Here is a 17108-nt window from a genome sequence, read left to right as displayed (position 1 = left end):
TGTTTTAAGCTGCTAAATTTGTTATGTAGCATAGGACACTAATACACTTGACATCAGTTGGTATCCATGGGAATATCACTGTCTCAGTCTTGCTGGAATTAAATCAAATTAGATTTCTAGCTGCTCCTTGTCATTCAATCACTAAATCTAATATGATTGAACTTATTAATAATAGTCAGTACTTATGGAGTGATTTTTGTAAGCCATGTGTTGTACTTATTTTATTTGTATAATAATCAGTGCCTTAGGCATTCTCTTAATAGATGTTGAAATTGAAACTTGGAGGAGACACATAATTTGCCAAAGGTCTCACAGTCAATAAATGTCTGGGATTCAAACCTGGTACATCTGATTCCTAATCCTGTGCTCTTTCTACTGCATTGGACTGGCTACCCAGGTGCCTGTGTTAAATCAGAAGTCCTAAGTTACAGTTCAAATTAAAACTCCTTATATCAGCATTTTAAATCTTTCAAAATCTGGTCCTGGTTTCCTCTTCCAGACTTTTTCCTATTATTCATTTGCTCTCTCTGAAATTCTTCTATGTTTTTGTATTTCCTAACATTGATTCACTATCTTCCCTAGTCTTGAATCATCCTCAATGAAACAATATACCCCTTTGATAAGTTAGCAATGGAAAAGGACTTTTCGAGTGTAGAGGGGAGGGCTAGGAGCCCTGGACTGCCACTCCATATTTCAACATCAATTCACATCTGAATCACAAGGTTTACTTCTGCCACTTGTCATACTGATCCACATAGGTTACTGTCCCCCAGTCTTTAACACGTGAGCAATGCACTAGGGATGCCTGCTGTTAGCTGCCCTACCCTCAGTCTCTTCTGTAGGAAGTTGGCCTACTCACCGCCCTCTTTAAAATTGAATGGATCATTCAATATCAGCGCCATCGCCAGTCGTACTGAAACCTAAGGCAAAAAGAAAAATGTGCACATTTACTTGCACTTGTCAAAACGCCCTTCCATAGGTGTAGCCAAATGGGAAAAGTTAATAAAAGCTCTACCATCAAACACGACTGCATATAGAGCTCTGCCTTGTGCAGTCTGTTCACAAGTCCTGTCCTTGTCAACCCTCCTGGTGAGGAAGGAAAAGACCTCAGGGTCCAGGACCCCAGGGCTGATTGAAAACAACCCTCTCTCACTGCACAACAACAGAATCATAAAAAAAGCAGGCAGCACCACGCTGTCTTTATTTAAATAATAATATTTTGTTTTTAAAATATTGTATTAATGTATTAAATACTAAAATAGTATTTATCTTGATTATTGACTCTTTTGGCTTCCCATTAAATTACGTACCCAAGGGGAGTGGTTCCCTCTTTTCACCCTGATTCTGGCCTTGTTCAATTTCAATGGCTTGGCCTCAACTGATTGAACTTCCTCAGGCCATCTGACCCCAGGACAGTCCATATGTGAGATTTGTACTTGGTGACGCTGTCTTGCCATGAAGGAAACTGCTGTGGGAAATAGTCCAGAAAATACTACAGTAATCATACAAATTTTCACACATAGGATGACATCATCCTTTCCCCCACCTCCCTCCCATTCTTTCTGTGTGACAAGGAGTCTCCTGTGGAAGGAAGGGGCGAGGGAGGGAGCGGAGAAGAGAGTTCCCAGGCAGCGTCTGGAAGGGCACAGGAGCCGGGAACTCTGGGTGGAAGTGGACTGTGGTAAGATAGTGAGGAAACCTAGACCTTGTAATGTGGAGGTTTATGCAGCCTGTTCTTCCTTCTCCAGTTTTCTTCTGTTTTCCCTTCATTTTCTGTTAAATTCCTTTCTTTGTAAAGCACAATGCCAGGGCCCCAATTCTTTGATAAACTTTCCCCGACCACTGCGATGCTTGGTTAATTTCCTCCTTTTAGACTCACTGTCTGTCACACCAATAGGCTGTCTTGCCTAAGTCAGGGGTCCCGTACATTTCACTCACCTTGCGTAGCTCCTAGCTACATCTCCCAGCCCAGTGGGATCAGTTGCTAGGGTCAGTCTCAGGAGTCAGAAATCTGAAATAATTCAGTGACCTTCTTTACCAACGATTATAATCATACTAGCCACCCACAAATTACCAGCAAGGAAAGATCACAAATTTTAATAAATGATCATTGACATCACCAGTTTAAGAACATTTGCCCTTAGCAATATGCATAGCCCCACTGACATTAATAAGAGAATGTTTTTGTTTCTCACCGTTCTTCGTCTGGTGCCAGGAAGAATAGCTACATTCATTCCCTTCCTTAGAATCATAAACTCAGCTTATCTCCTGGGAACCAGACCTTCTCCTGGGCTGGACCTGAATCTTTCATAACCGTAAACACATAAGAAGTTTTAACGCTGCAGGAAGGAAATATTCACTCCTAGCGAGACAGTGGAAATTTTACGTAGACTAGCTTTTGGAACCTTCCCCCAAGAGCTACAGAATCCAGAAACCTATCTTTACTATTGTAACACACTCTTCAATTGTATGATTGACCTCCCAAAACAAATTGTAAGTTTCTTTTTTGAAAGGCCATGTTTTAAATGACTTCCACTCTCCAGAGTGCCCAGCACAAATCACTATACCTATAGTGATTTAAGGAGTAACAGATCAGACAATCTTGAGCATTGTTGCTTCAGTTAACGCTGACTGCACCCTTGTTTGGGCTCGGCAAAGGGTGACAGGTTAATTAGGTGAAGTCTCTGCCAGTCCTCAGGGCCTTGGAAGAAAAAGGAAGAGATAGGTGTCAGGGCTCATCTCTGCAGGTCAGGACTACCCTGTAGGAGCGCACAGAGGAGGCTGTGAGAAACAGGTCTAGTTTACGAGCATATCCACTCAGAGATCCTGCCAGACGCAGATGGTGAACGACCACGTTGTTCAGGAGGGTAAGCACTTAGCTGCTGTCCAGGAAAAATGCTGGAGGTCTCGGATTCAACAGGGCAATTCTGCACTGTACATATAGCAAAGATGATCCAGACCCACGAGAATGAGGAGCTGCCTTGTAGATGATAAGCTGATGGACAGAGTAGAGAGAAAGAGAAAAATGAAGAAAGAGTTAAAAACTAGAGGTCAGAAATGTTAGGAGGCTCTGATGAATAGAAAGCCGATTTGGGAATTATTTTACAAATGCAGCCCAATTGCAGTGGTGTCCTCCTTTCTAGACTTGTCTCAGGGAACTTAATTAAATTCCTCCGAGTCACACAATGTTAGAAAATTGTAGAACTGGGTTTTGAAGTCTATCTAGTCAGTGGGATCAACTTTGGAGTCTGCCTTCTTAATCACTATGCATACTGCTCCAGATAGGACATTTTTCATCATTCCCTCCCCCAAATCACTATATTTAATTATTTTTATGTTTTTCTAATACTCTAGTGTTCTGGCAGTGCTCGTATTACTTTTGTCACTATTTTAATTTCCTTTACCTTACAAAGACTTTCACTCTAGTAGATCACTGCACAATTATTTTTTCTTCTAAAATCTGAAAGATCAAACACATTTCACACTGTCAAAGGGATAAGTCATTGCAACAATGAGGCAGTGCTAGAAGCCCAAATAATTTTAAAAACTTGTTTACCTAGAAATACCAATATATCCAGTGACATTTGATATTTGTGATATGCAATATTGATGACAACACACTCTCACTGGACTTGGTACTTCAATAGCATTTAGTTCATCAGTAAAGTGACATAAAAATTTACTTTCTCATGATCCCACACTTATAAACTCAAATTGACAGCTCTTTATGTTTAAATGCACTGACTGTTTTTGCTAGAAGGTAAAAATGAAAGTGATGAATTTTCACTTCATAGATATTTCCAATAAAATATAGCACCTAATTTCTCCTCTAGAAATCCAACTGAATGGAAATATCTTTGTTTGTTTGTTTGAGAAAGAAATATTGGTATGAACATGATAACCTGAAAACCCAAACTCCTGCACACAAGAATCAGCCTCACAGGCAGGTGGTGTTAAGGTTGTGACACAGAGACAGAGGTCAGGATGCTATAGACTGAATGTTTGTGTCCCCCAGAATTCATATGTTGAAATCCTAACCCCCAACGTGATGATATTAGGACTGGGACCTTTGGGAGGTAATTAGTTCATGAGGGTGGAGCACTTATGAATGAGATTAGTGCCCTTATAAAAGAGACCCCAGAGAATTCCATCACCCCTTCTGCCTTGTGAGGACACAGTGAGAAGAGGACCTTTTGTGAACTAGAAAGAAGTCTCTTACTAGACACAGAATCTGCCTGTGTCTTGGATATCCCATTCTCCAGAACTGTGAGAAATGAATTTCTGTATTTTATAAGCCACCTAGCTACAGTATTTGGTTACAGAAGACTGAATAGACTAAGACACAGGACTTTCCCAGCGAGGAATGTTTTTCCACCAATAACTCTGCAAAATGTTCTCAACAACGGCCTAATTCAGAGAATGGAAAGCAGAAAAATTTATTTCCTGACAATAGAGCAGAAGCATCCAATGGAACTTTCTGGGACAGTGGATATGTTCTATATTTTGTGCTGTTCAGTATAGTTGCCACCAGCCACATGTGGCTATTGGGCATTTGAAATGTGGCTAGTGCGACTGAGGAACTGATTTTTTTAATTTTTACTTTATTTAATTGTATTTTTTTCCTGGTACTGAGTAGGGTACCAATTCTTTTTTTATTTTTAATTTTTATTAGAGTATGGTTGATTTACAATGTTTCATTAGTTTCTGCTGTACAGCAAAGTGATTCAGTTATACATATACGTATATCCACTCTTTTTTAGATTCTTTTCCCATATAGCTCATTACAGAGTATTGAGTAGAGTTCCCTGTGCTGTACAGTAGGTCCTTAGTAGTTATCTATTTTACTTTATTTAATTTTAAATAGCCACATGTGGCTAGTGGCTACCACATTGGATAGTACAGCTGTGGAATGAAGCAAAGATGTTCTTACATCCTTAACTTCCTACCCTTAAGGAAAGGACAAAAAGAAATTCTTTGAAGAGAATAGTTTGAATGAAGAATGGGGGAGACCACTTTCATAATCTTAATTGCCAGTTGTATTCATTGTATGCTTCTCAGTTTCAGTTTGCAGACCAATAAGATCCAATACAGATTATACTATGGCTTTACTGAGGCTTTACTGAGTTCACCCCCTGGGGGGGTGAACAGGGCATTTGACCGGAGGCAGGTGATCTGGAATTTAGTCTGGGTGTTCTGCTACCTGAACAGGCCCTTATGTCTCTCAATTTTAGTTTTCTCATCTGCAAAATGAAACTGTTGACCTCAACAAATGCTAGGGCATCACATGATCACAATGGTTTACATTCCTATCCAATTGACAAGACATTATTAAAACATTTTTTAAAAATCAGTATCATTGCTTCACAGAGGTAGAACTAAAACTCTTAGAAGTCTGCTGATTGAAAATAAAGCTTTAAGGAAATGCCAGAAATGCTTGGGATTTTCTGCAGGAAAGATTTTGTGACAGATCAGAAATACAGCAAATAAATAAAGCAAATGCATGCTTTCTTAGGAGAATAAAAGTGGACAATAGAGGGTATTTGTATGCTTAGAGCTGCTCCACTTATTTCCACAAGTTCCATTTGTTCATACATAGAATAACCACAACAGGTCTGCCAAGTTGCCTCAGCATTGGGCTCCGTGCAGTAGAGACAGCGTTGGCACAAAGCGATTAGCTATCATCTAGTGAGAGGTCTCTGATTCACATTTGCACATACAAGCAAGGGTTTGCAAGGGCTAATCAGATAATTATACCTCAGGCAACCAATTTGCATGGCAGGTGATACAGAGTTTTATTTTATTTACTTTACATTTCAGCCTTGGTATTGTAAAATGAGGTACCATGTAAAGTCACAACTGGTGGGGTGTTTTGTTTGTTACAACTTGGTTTGGTAAAATAGGTTATGAGTTTATAAGGATCAGATTGTGCTCTGTGACTTACAGTGTAAAATGACCTCACACTGAAGCCACCAGCAGAGTCCTGTGCCATCCAGGACTGTTTTTCTCCATACCCCTCCCCCAACATAAAAGATCCTAAGTGTCTTTGAAAATAAACAAGGAATCTCCATCTCTAGCCACTGCAGCTTATTATTCTATCTTCAGATGTGTGGTTTGTAACATTAAAAAAGTATGTAAGCCAGCCCACACCTAATATTTTAGTATAGAGATGACCAGTTGAAACTTTAAATGTTCAACACTTTTCTTCTTGCCTTTTAGCAAACTCTCCATATAGTTCTAATGGGCTCTTAAAACATGAGGTAACCACCAGAAATAGCCGCTTTATTTAAAAAGCTCACTGTTCAGGTGCTTTTGCTAATCTGACATCAGGGAAAAGCTAAGTTCAAATTTCATACTTTGGAAAGCAATAAAAATCACCACCTGGAAATCCAGAGGTACAGGCAAATTGATAGTCAAAGCAGGTGTGTTGACCTCATAGAGACGTGGCAGAAGTCATTCAATGGTTCTGGAAGGAAGGTTAGGGTCCCAGCAGGGCAGCAACTTCCTCGGGGGTCGGGGGGAGCTTTGCTGTTAGAGTTCTAGCTGCACATGATATAGGCTTCCACTGTCTTACAAAGAAAGTTCTATTAGTTCTGCATGGGTTGGGGATAGGTGAGTTAAACTGACTGGTTCAAACCAGTCTTCAAATAAAAGAACTAAAAACAATAGACCCCACGTGTATGAGCTCAAACACTAGAGGGCATTTCTATATTTTTTTTTTCCATTTTTGATTCTTTTTTGTTTTCTTTTGGCTCAGGCCTGGATCATGAAAAGAATTGCTATACACTGCCAGAAAGAGTATTTGCAGAGCACCAGCTATACCTTAGTGAATCCCTCTAGTTCAAGTCACATGGGAATAATTTCTAGGCATCCAATTATTTAACATTTACCAACCACTAATACTATTCTGAGAAAACTGCTAGGGCATTTGGTATAGTCATTAGTTAGGAACTCAAAAAAGTAGGAAAAAACAGGGTAGGAACACGAACTCATTAATTCTCTAAGCTTCCACTGAGTACCTAGGATGGTAGACTGCATTCGTATTTCTAGTTTTTCACTCTATCCACATCTTTTGCCATGTGGCTTTGAAGTTTCTTCCACTAGATGTGGAGTATATTTTGCCACTCAATGAAGGTCGAGCTTGATCATGTGACTTGCTTTGGCCAATTAAATACTAATGGATATGACATAATGAAATATTTGAAGTGTGGGTGTGCAGTTAAGTTTATACTCTTGTGCTACTGCCTCTGCCATGGGAAATACTTTCTTCTGATTAGTTGCTGTCCCTTCAACCTGGGTTCTAGGGCCAGACTGGAGCATAGCCTACAGCAAGGAGCCAAGACAACAGCTTGATTAGAATCTCCCAGCTGAGCATAACCTACATCTTCTGATCCACAGTTAACCTCAGAACCATGCTCTAGAGTATAAATGCTAAGTTTTGTGTGATGATGAGTCTTAGTGTGGCTGGTTACAGAGCATTTTTACAGTAGTTGTTGAAAAAGATACTTTTTACGTGCAAGGCATTGTGCTGGACTCTGGGGAACCTCAAGATGAATTAGAGACATTCCTTGCCCTTGACAGACTCTGGGTGTAATAGAGCAGACGTGTACATAAACTGCACAATATAGTTAGTGCTATGAGAGGTCTGGACCAGGTACCCTGGAAAAAAAGAAACAAATTGAAGAAAAAGATGGATGGCCACCAAAATAGAGTTCCCCTGCACTCAGTTCATGCTAGTCCTTTTATTAGCCTTAAAGGTATTTCCTGGTAAAACTGACCTTCTATATAACTAATCAAATTCCAGCTCCTTCTATTTAATAATTTTGTCTGTTTAAGTGTTTAAAATATACTCATTTTTCTCCTCTATACATACATTTACATTTACTCCAAAATGACAGCTGATTCAAGACTAAACTTAGGCTAAATCTCTAACATGAATTGAGTTCTATCAGCAATATGAGAAGTATATCTTTCTACCCATTGAAGAAAATATCCAAACCACCTGAGGACAGTGAACAAGATATGTTCTTTCTCCATATGTAAATCCAGATCATGTGGAAATGCAAGGCATCAAGGCTGGACTGTCTAGGAGACATTTTCACACCTGCACGTTCCTCCCTACCATTTGAGACATCCAACCTGAATCCCACTGTTTGTTTGCATTAAAGCAGAAGGTCCCATCTTTTTTATCTGTAGAGGAATTGCTTTGGATTTCTTCCAAAGACTTATGAAATTCTGGAGACAGCAAACAAGGAGATGAGGGGTAGGAGAATAAGTGTTGAAGTTACTGATCTCTGGTGGGGAGAGGCTTATGCTACATGCCTCTGTCTTTTCAATGACAGACATGGTTGCATCTGCCCCCAGTATGTCCTATCCTGATGAAGGTCTTAGTTAAAGTATCTAGGCATTGTATTAAAATGTAAATATTCCTCTGGGCTTGATAATTCAGGAATGCTTGAGGATTCATGCTATAACCAGGATCAGCAGGCACTCAACCATGAGTGCCCATACTCCACACTTCCAAGCGTTTGGCAAACATCAACAATCAATCATGGAATTCATTCCTACTGAGGCTTTTTCAAATTCTTCTAAAAATAATGTTGCAAAAAGCCACTATAATTTGAAGCTAAAGAACATGAAGACAAACAACATAGGCTCAAATGTTGCATCTACTACTTCCCAGAAGTGTTATTTGGGAAAATCAGTCTTTCTCTATACGTTGATTTCCTCATCCATCAATTATGTATAACAGTGACACCTACTTCATAGGATTGTTGTGAGGAGGAAATGAGATAATGTATGTAAGTTGGTTAGAAAAGTTCCTTACACATAGAAAGAGTTAAATGATTGGTAGCTATTTCTGTTATTCCCCACCTACTAGACAAAGCATGTTCTAGCTGTTCCATCTGATGACCTTGCCTTAGGACATAACTATCAGGAATGTCTGAACTGAGAAGAAACTTAAACACTTAGTCCACTCCCTCATCCAGCTCCCCTGGCCCTGACCCATGACATCTTGTAAACTAGGAAACAGGCTCAGAGAGGTTAAGTGATTTGCTCAGAGTTAGTGAAAGTCAGGACTAGAAGTGGGTTATACTGACTCCTGATACAGTGCAATTTCCATGAAACTAAGCCTAGGTAAGCCATTTTATCTTGAGGGTCGGTGATCAAGGTTGCAGAGGGCTTTGTGCAGCCATCATGGAACATCACCTCCAAGGTGTATAGAAGGAGGTCAGGCTACCCAGGATCATTATAATGGCTTCCCAAGAGCAGTATCCTTTCTCTTGGCACACTAACCGATGGAAGGACTTTGGGAGGAAAAGTAGAAGCACTACAGTTATCTCTTTCCTACAGTTTAACTTTCACAGAGGAATCTGTGGGGTAAGACCATAAGCAATTGCTTATTCATAGCAGTCTTGCCAAGGGATTTAATGCTTCTGCCTCCTCCGATGATAGTTAATACTCCAGCAAGGGCTAGATTTTACCGTGGGTGTTGACTTGGTGCTGCAGTGGGCATGGGGGCATGGTGTCCCTTTCCAACTTCACTAAATCCACTCTACTTTACACAAGGCAAAACCTCCTCTCCACCCCTAACACACACACACACACACACACACACCCCTACCTCTAACAAAGACAAGCTTCACTCTTGGTGAAGCTTGTAAATCTGTTAGGTAGACAAAGATTATATTCCCCTTTGTCAGTGAGAAACCTGAAATTTAGAAAAGTTTCGAGGATTTCTGAGGATTAGGACAGCAGAATGAGAACTCCTGCCCAATCTTTCATCACCAAATGCTTTGTTTTTGAGTAATAATGGATGTGCTTGCCATTCTGGTATAGGTACCCCATCTCAGTGTTCATAGCTGCTACTCAGTGCCAAGGCAAAGCAGTTGATACCAAAAGCTCTTCTATATTTTTTTTTCCCCAAAGAAGAGAGCTCAAGAAAAACTCATTTTTGACACGTGATTTAAAACAGATAACATATACTTTCCTTTCTCAAGTCCAGGCTGGTGTGGTGTTATCCTTAGCCTCCATGCTCAGATCTGAGTGCTTTTGGGAGAGGTAAACTGTTGACATTCAGTTCTATATTTCCAAGTATTAACACACGCAGTGGGGAGCCTTTACGATTACTCACTCATGCTGAGGTCTTGGGCGGCCCACTCGAGCTATTCTTTCCCTGATGTCCCATCAAGCTGCCATGAGCCAGCATGGATGCTGTCAAGCATTGGCAGGAAACCTGCCCCACTGGGACCCTCACACTGGAGTGAAAAATGTAAAGACGAGCAAGAAAAATGGGAACCTAAATGATTTTTTAGAAATTCTTTTAATTGTCCATGGAGAAACCTAAGCTTAATATTCAACACCTCCAACTCTAAGTTGATTATCTGAACGCAAGGACATCAAATGGCCAAGTGCCATCAAATTCTCCCCCTCTTCCCATCTCTGCATTCTCACCATTTCCTCAAACCCCACACAATTTCTGTGGGACCTGAAGGAATAAGTCTGTCAAGTTAGTTCCATTTTCCTAATATGAGCTGTTATAATAAATTTAAGAGGCCACCAGAGTCCTTTGAGTTAAGAACAAATCGCACATCATCCTAACGTCACACCTATTTCTGTTTTATGACAGCAGTAAATCAAAAGCGGTTTCACAGTGTGAAAACTAGCTACAGCAGTCACAAGTGCCAGGCTCTTGGAGATGCCAATGCCCAAACATCTTTAGCTTTGCAGTGTATGTTTTGGCTCCTGGAGGCTTAATTTTTCAATTAAGGATCTTTTAAAAAGTGTGTATGTGTGTGAAAGAGAGAGAGAACAGAGTCAGGTAAATTTACCAGACCAGACAGTGAGGCTTTTGTTCTTTACGAATTTTATTTATTTATCTTAGCTTTACTTTTGCTTTGATATGACTTTTGAAAGGAGTATTGGATATGGAACCCAGCCAAAGAGTGTTTATGCAAAATTTAATATGACCTTGAGTGTAAATGAAATGCAAGTCTCCTGAAGATGCTGTGTAGCTTGGTACCATCAAGGGCTCTAAAACCTGCTCAGATTTCACCCACAAGTCACGCTTCCTAGGTATTGGTTAGAATTCCAGGTAACTCTGCAAAATATTTCTTGCATGATTCTAGGCAGTTAGAATAATTTAGGAAGAAACTTGGTACCTACCCATCACATAAAGTTGGTCTTTCCTGGTAGGCAATTGAATTTTTAGACTGCCTTTATCATTTTCTAATTGAGAATTATATTTCAGAGAATATTTTTAGCTTTATACTTACTTCCTGAACTAATTTATCAGTCATTACTAAATAACAGAACAGCAATGAGAGCTAAGGTTTTGAAACAATGAAACTGTTCTTGTAGTTCAAAAATATGTCTGGGTGCTAATCTTTGATATAAGTTGATACTAACAAATTTTTTGAAAAAAAAGTCACCTGACTTTTGTTTTTTCAAAAAAGAAAGTTATATTGAAATTATTTCACACCTTTAATTCAGGGACCACCAAAAGTTGTGTTAAATATCTCTTAAGTACAGGTTCTCTCAGATTAGCCTCACTCTGGTGTCCATAATCAAAATCAAAGACTCATCTTGGGTTGCTGCTTCCTCTTCAGACCCGTATCCATGGTAGTGGTCAGTTTCTTCCTTCACGATGTCTTGACAAAACTCCCCCATCACTCATTTCCCGCTGCAGACCCTCACCTACCCAGGCAACATTTTTACGGCCCCCTCACCAACTACCTTTCGTCTTTCGTTACCCTTTAATCGATTGTGCACAGCAATGTCGGATTAATCTCTCTAAAGCTCCTTTTTCACCATCTTATTCCCCTAGTTATTTAAGAAGCTCCAATGACTACCCTATTCCCCACTGCACAGAAGCACACCATCACGTAAGGCTGCGGAGGTGGATGAGTCAAAATGAACCATCACAGTAGCACTCACAGCCAGAGTGCTCAGACATGCTTTGGAGAAGTTTACATCCTCCTGGGCTGGCTGTGATCAAGGGCTGGTCTTCCACATGTTTTGAGATCCATTATAGTTATTAGACTCCTGACTAGACCCTGGAAAATTGATTCATTCTAATAACACACACAAAGACAGTTATAAACTAAGGCACAGTTTATTAATTTGCAGTGGCCAACCACCACCAGGCCTGGGAACAGGACCGGTCAGACGTGAACCAGGCACGCCCTTCCTGGTGAGTGGTTCCTCTAGGGAGGCTAGACTATTTATCAGCATGTGTGTGGGGAGCACAGAATCGGAAAAAGGAAGTCGATTGTTGCCTGAAGGAAATATGCGTCACACTCATACAACACAACGTTGACCTTCTCCACCCAAGGGATAGTTCAGACTAAGAAAGAAATAGAGCTATCCCGATCATTTAAATCAAAGCACCACTCTCACAGGAGAGTGATGGATAAACAAGGATGGTTCTTTTCTTATTGTTATTATTATTTGTTTGTGTTCGTTTTCTATACCGAAAGAAAAAGAGAACACTTACTGGGTTTTCAGATTTTGTGTCATTATGGCATCGCTTGATGACATGTTACTACATACAGCCTTCCTTTCATTTTAGGCTCCCTTCCTAATGACATAAGAGTTCATAAACAAGTTATCCCTAAATTGCAATATAGTGGGAGATAAAATGATACAGCTTCTAGTCATTGCTGTTTGTTAGTTGATTGTACCCATTTCATTGAGAACGACTGCTCAGCCTTGTCTCTAAATGTGTGGATTTCTCTGACTTTCATTCATCTACCCCTATCCTATCACAAATGGCCCTGAAATCCACATCCCTAGCATAAACCCTTTGTCCTGCTAATAGAACCCTACCAAGATTCCACCTACCTCCTCCACATTTGTTAATTCACCAGTTTTTCATTCAGAGCTTGCTCTTTGCCAGATACTAAGCTTCCCTGGAGTGAAGATGTCAGACTATTACATAAATAATCACAGCACAATTTGCTAAAAGCTGTAATAAGAGGTAACCACTATGTGTGGAAGAAATACTGAAAAAACATGATTCACTTTATTTTGGGGGAGTCATCCTATGCTTTACAGAAGAAGTGATACATGTGACATATAAGGGTGTGGTAGGTAGAATAATGACTCCCAAAGATACCTACACCCTAATCCCCAGAATCTGTGAATAGAATGTGTTATCTGGACAAGGAGAATTAAGAGTGAAGATGCAATTAAGATTGCTAATCATCTGACCTGAAATGGGGAGATTATCCTCGATTATCTGAGTAAACCCAATGGAATCACAAGGATCCTTAAATGTGGAAGCAGGAAGCAGAAGAAGAGTCAGTGTCAGAGTGATGTGATATAAGAAAGATTCGTATGGCTGGATTTAATGATGGAAGGGGACTACAGGACAAGGAATGTGGGAAGCCTCTGGCAGCTGGAAAAGGTAAGGAAACGGATTCTCCCCTTCAGAAAGGAATGCAGCTCTGATTTTAGCTGACACCTTAATTTTAGCCCAGCAAGTCCTGTCTTGGACTTCTGACCTCCAGAACTGTAAGAAAATAAATCTTATTGTGTTAAGCCCCTAAATTTGTGGTAGTTTATTACAACAGCAATAGAAAACTGATACAAAGAGTAAGTACGATTTCATGGGAGGAAGGGGTTAATGAGGGTCTTGCAGTCAGGGGACATGACATTTAATCAAGTATTTGTTGTGACTAAGCACCATATCAAGTGCTTTTCATGCATCATGCCACAAGAGAAGAGGTCCTTTTGTGTAGTAAATGATTGTCAGATGAACTATCAATAAAGACTATTAGTGTTGTAGACTAGAAAAGGTGCTTTGGACTCAGCCGATAAACAGTAGCAAAAAGAATGATGTTACATTATGAATTAAAGAGGTTGTACATGGTCAAACTCTGGGAAATCAAGCATGGGGATGCAATGACTGGATGGTGTAAAATCGCTCCTCTAGCCTACAATTCCAACTACCATCTTCACTGTCCCACCAAGAGGTTCCATTTGCACCTCATGTTCAGTAACTTTTTGATTAAACTCATTCTCTGGCTCCTGCAAAATCTACTTATTCTTCAAAGTGCCTTGTTTCTGTTCATGGAACCACTGTATTGTTAATAACTCAAGCTTGAAATTTCCAAATCACCCACTCCCCCAACCTTCTGTACTCAACCATTTATCATGTCACATGGCTTCTATCATGACGATTTTCTGGTATATTTCTCCTCTTTCACTTTCCTGATGGCCACCCCTCTGTGTGCCATTTTAAGCTCAAACCATTATTTTTGTTCTTTTCCCAAATGAGTCATGAATTTCCCTTCCCCTCATGACAACTTCTCCATGAAGTTGCCTTGCTCTTTTCCTTTTCTGAACTCCTGCAACACTAATTGTTCTTCAAAACACTTAAAACTTCCTGAGAGAACGTCCTCACTCATGTTTCCCCATGCCTCTCTTATTCACTCCTCAGCTCACCACTGCTGACCTCACAACTGTTGGCCATTCTATTGAAATGGCTTTCCATGAAGTCACAAGTGACCTTCTATTTACCAAATTTCAAGATTTGTTTCGAGCTTCCCTCAACTTGACCTCTCTGCAACATTGACATCATTGACTACTCTTTTCTTTCTGAAACTCTTTTCTTCCTTTGATTCTAAAATAGTTTCCAGTTTCCCTTCTTATTGTTTTACTAACTATTTTGTCTCCTCTAATGACTATCCAGCCTCTAATGCTGCTTCTTACAGTCCTACTCTGAGTCTTCATAATTTTTCATTATATTATACCTCTCTTCTCTAGATATTGAACACAAGTATAGCTTGGAAAGTGGAAAGAATACTAGGATGTTTTAATCTTGATTACTGAAATTCTATCTTTTAAAATAGATTCTGAGTATCTGCTCTCTGCTCAGTAGCATGCTGAACGTAGAAGAGAATTCAAAAGAGATGAAGATACAGTTTTTATCTCCTGAAAGCTGATAACCAAGTGAGACAGATGCAACATAAACGTATAAAATTTTTAAGAAATGATCCAAGGAAGAATTCATTTATTTGCTGATTGACAATGACCACTGAACAACACCCACTGAGTGTAGTGACTAAATAATTATGATGATAAAGGAGTGTCTCTTCCTCTATGGATAAAGAAGACAAACACTAAGCCACCAGATAAATAGCTTTCCCCTCTCTTTCTTTGTATTGAGGTACAAACAGGAAATTATATGAAGAAAATGTCATTTTCTAAGTTGTACTCAGCTTTGAATACCGCCTCCTTTTCAGTTTTCACAGTTCCTCACTGCACTAGAAGTAAATTAAATCTATCTTTCTGGGTCTATTAAAATATTTTAAAACATATCATCCTTGTATTTATATACAAAGAAAAAACCTGAGAAATTACAGCAAGGAAAATATATTCCAGGTGAATTAGACTGGGATCTTTAAGATTATACCAGATCTTCTTACTGAAAATTGATTTACTCATTTACAACAGTAAATCAGGCACCTGCATTTTCAACCATTTCTTTCTCTAATAAATTAGCCCCCAAAACCTAACCAGATGACAAGTTTTAAAAATTGGTACTTATATAGACTTATACTGTACCATCTCTGATATACACTCACTCCTGGCAGACAATATAGAGTAACAAAACGTTTTGCATTTTGGCCTGAATGAGAATCAGATTAATTCAGGCATATCATGATGAAAATTTCCCTTTCTGGCCCATTAGACTGCAATTTCAAATGGTCTGGAAAATTTGGAGTGTCATTCTCTATCCCTGATTCTCCATCAAGAAATTTAGAGCCCATGTTTCTTACTATTCTACAAATAAGAAAGTTCTTGTTTTTGTACAAAATAATAATCATTCTATTATGTAATTCTCCTTGGGCAGAGGGAAAGGAAGCAAATCTTCTACACGCTGGTGCCTACAAAAATCCTAGTGTGAAAACCATCAAAGCCATAATAGACATAAGCTGTTACCCTAGGAATAGATGCTATACCTGAAGCTTTGTGGATTAGACTGAAAGAAAAATTGTGAGCTACAAACACTTCAGAAATAGTTTGCTTAATGTACTGAGCCAGAAAAAAAAAAGTTTCCTCATGACATGTTTATTCTTATCCCTAGTCAGTCCATAAGTGTATGAAACAAACTTTTGCACTGTTCAAACCTAAATTCTGCACTAAAAAATCATTTCACGTGAGAGTCAACAGGCTCATCCAACTTGATGTTCACCACATCTCTCTGGGCACAGAAACAGGACTGGTTATTAACTCCCAAAGCACAGTCCAAACTAGGCTATGGTATTTCAAAATTATATCAAAGAGATTGCAGAAACAGACTGACACATACATGGGCATCTGACTTATGACAAAGGTGAGACTGCAACACAGCTAAGAAAAGGATGAACTCTTCAATAAATTCTACCTGGTTAATTAGATAACCATAAAGGAATAAAATGTTTTTACTCGGGCAGAAGAGTAAGACGCGGAGATCACCTTCCTCTCCACAGATACACCAGAAATACATCTACGCGTGGAACAACTCCTACAGAACACCTACTGAACGCTGGCAGAAGACCTCAGACCTCCCAAAAGGCAAGGAACCCCCCACGTACCTGGTTAGGGCAAAAGAAAAAACTAAACAGAGACAAAAGGATAGGGACGGGTCCTGCACCAGCGGGAGAGAGCTGTGAAGGAGGAAAAGTGTCCACACACTAGGAAGCCCCTTCGCGGGTGGAGACTTCGGGAGGCGGAGTGGGGGAGCTTGGGAGCCGCGGAGGAGAGCACAGCAACAGGGGTGCGGAGGGCAAAGCGGACAGATTCCAGCGCAGAGGATCGGGCCGACAGGCACTCACCAGCCGAGAGGCTTGTCTGCTCGCCCGCCGGGGCGGGCGGGACTGGGAGCTGAGGCTCCGGCTTTTGTCGGAGCGCCGGGAGAGGACTGAGGTTGGCGGCGTGAACACAGCCTGCAGGGCGTTAGTGCGCCGCGGCTGGCTGGGAGAGAGTCCGGGGAGGGGTCTGGAGCTGCCGAAGAGGCAAGAGACTTTTACGTCCCTCTTTGTTTCCTGGTGCACGAGGAGAGGGGATTAAGAACGCTGCTTGAGAGAGCTCCAGGGACGGGCGCGAGCCGCGGCTAAGAGTGC

Source organism: Delphinus delphis, chromosome 11 (genome assembly GCF_949987515.2).
Source record: "Delphinus delphis chromosome 11, mDelDel1.2, whole genome shotgun sequence".
In the NCBI taxonomy this organism is placed as follows: Eukaryota; Metazoa; Chordata; class Mammalia; order Artiodactyla; family Delphinidae; genus Delphinus; species Delphinus delphis.
Note: the sequence above shows the minus strand (reverse complement) of the source record.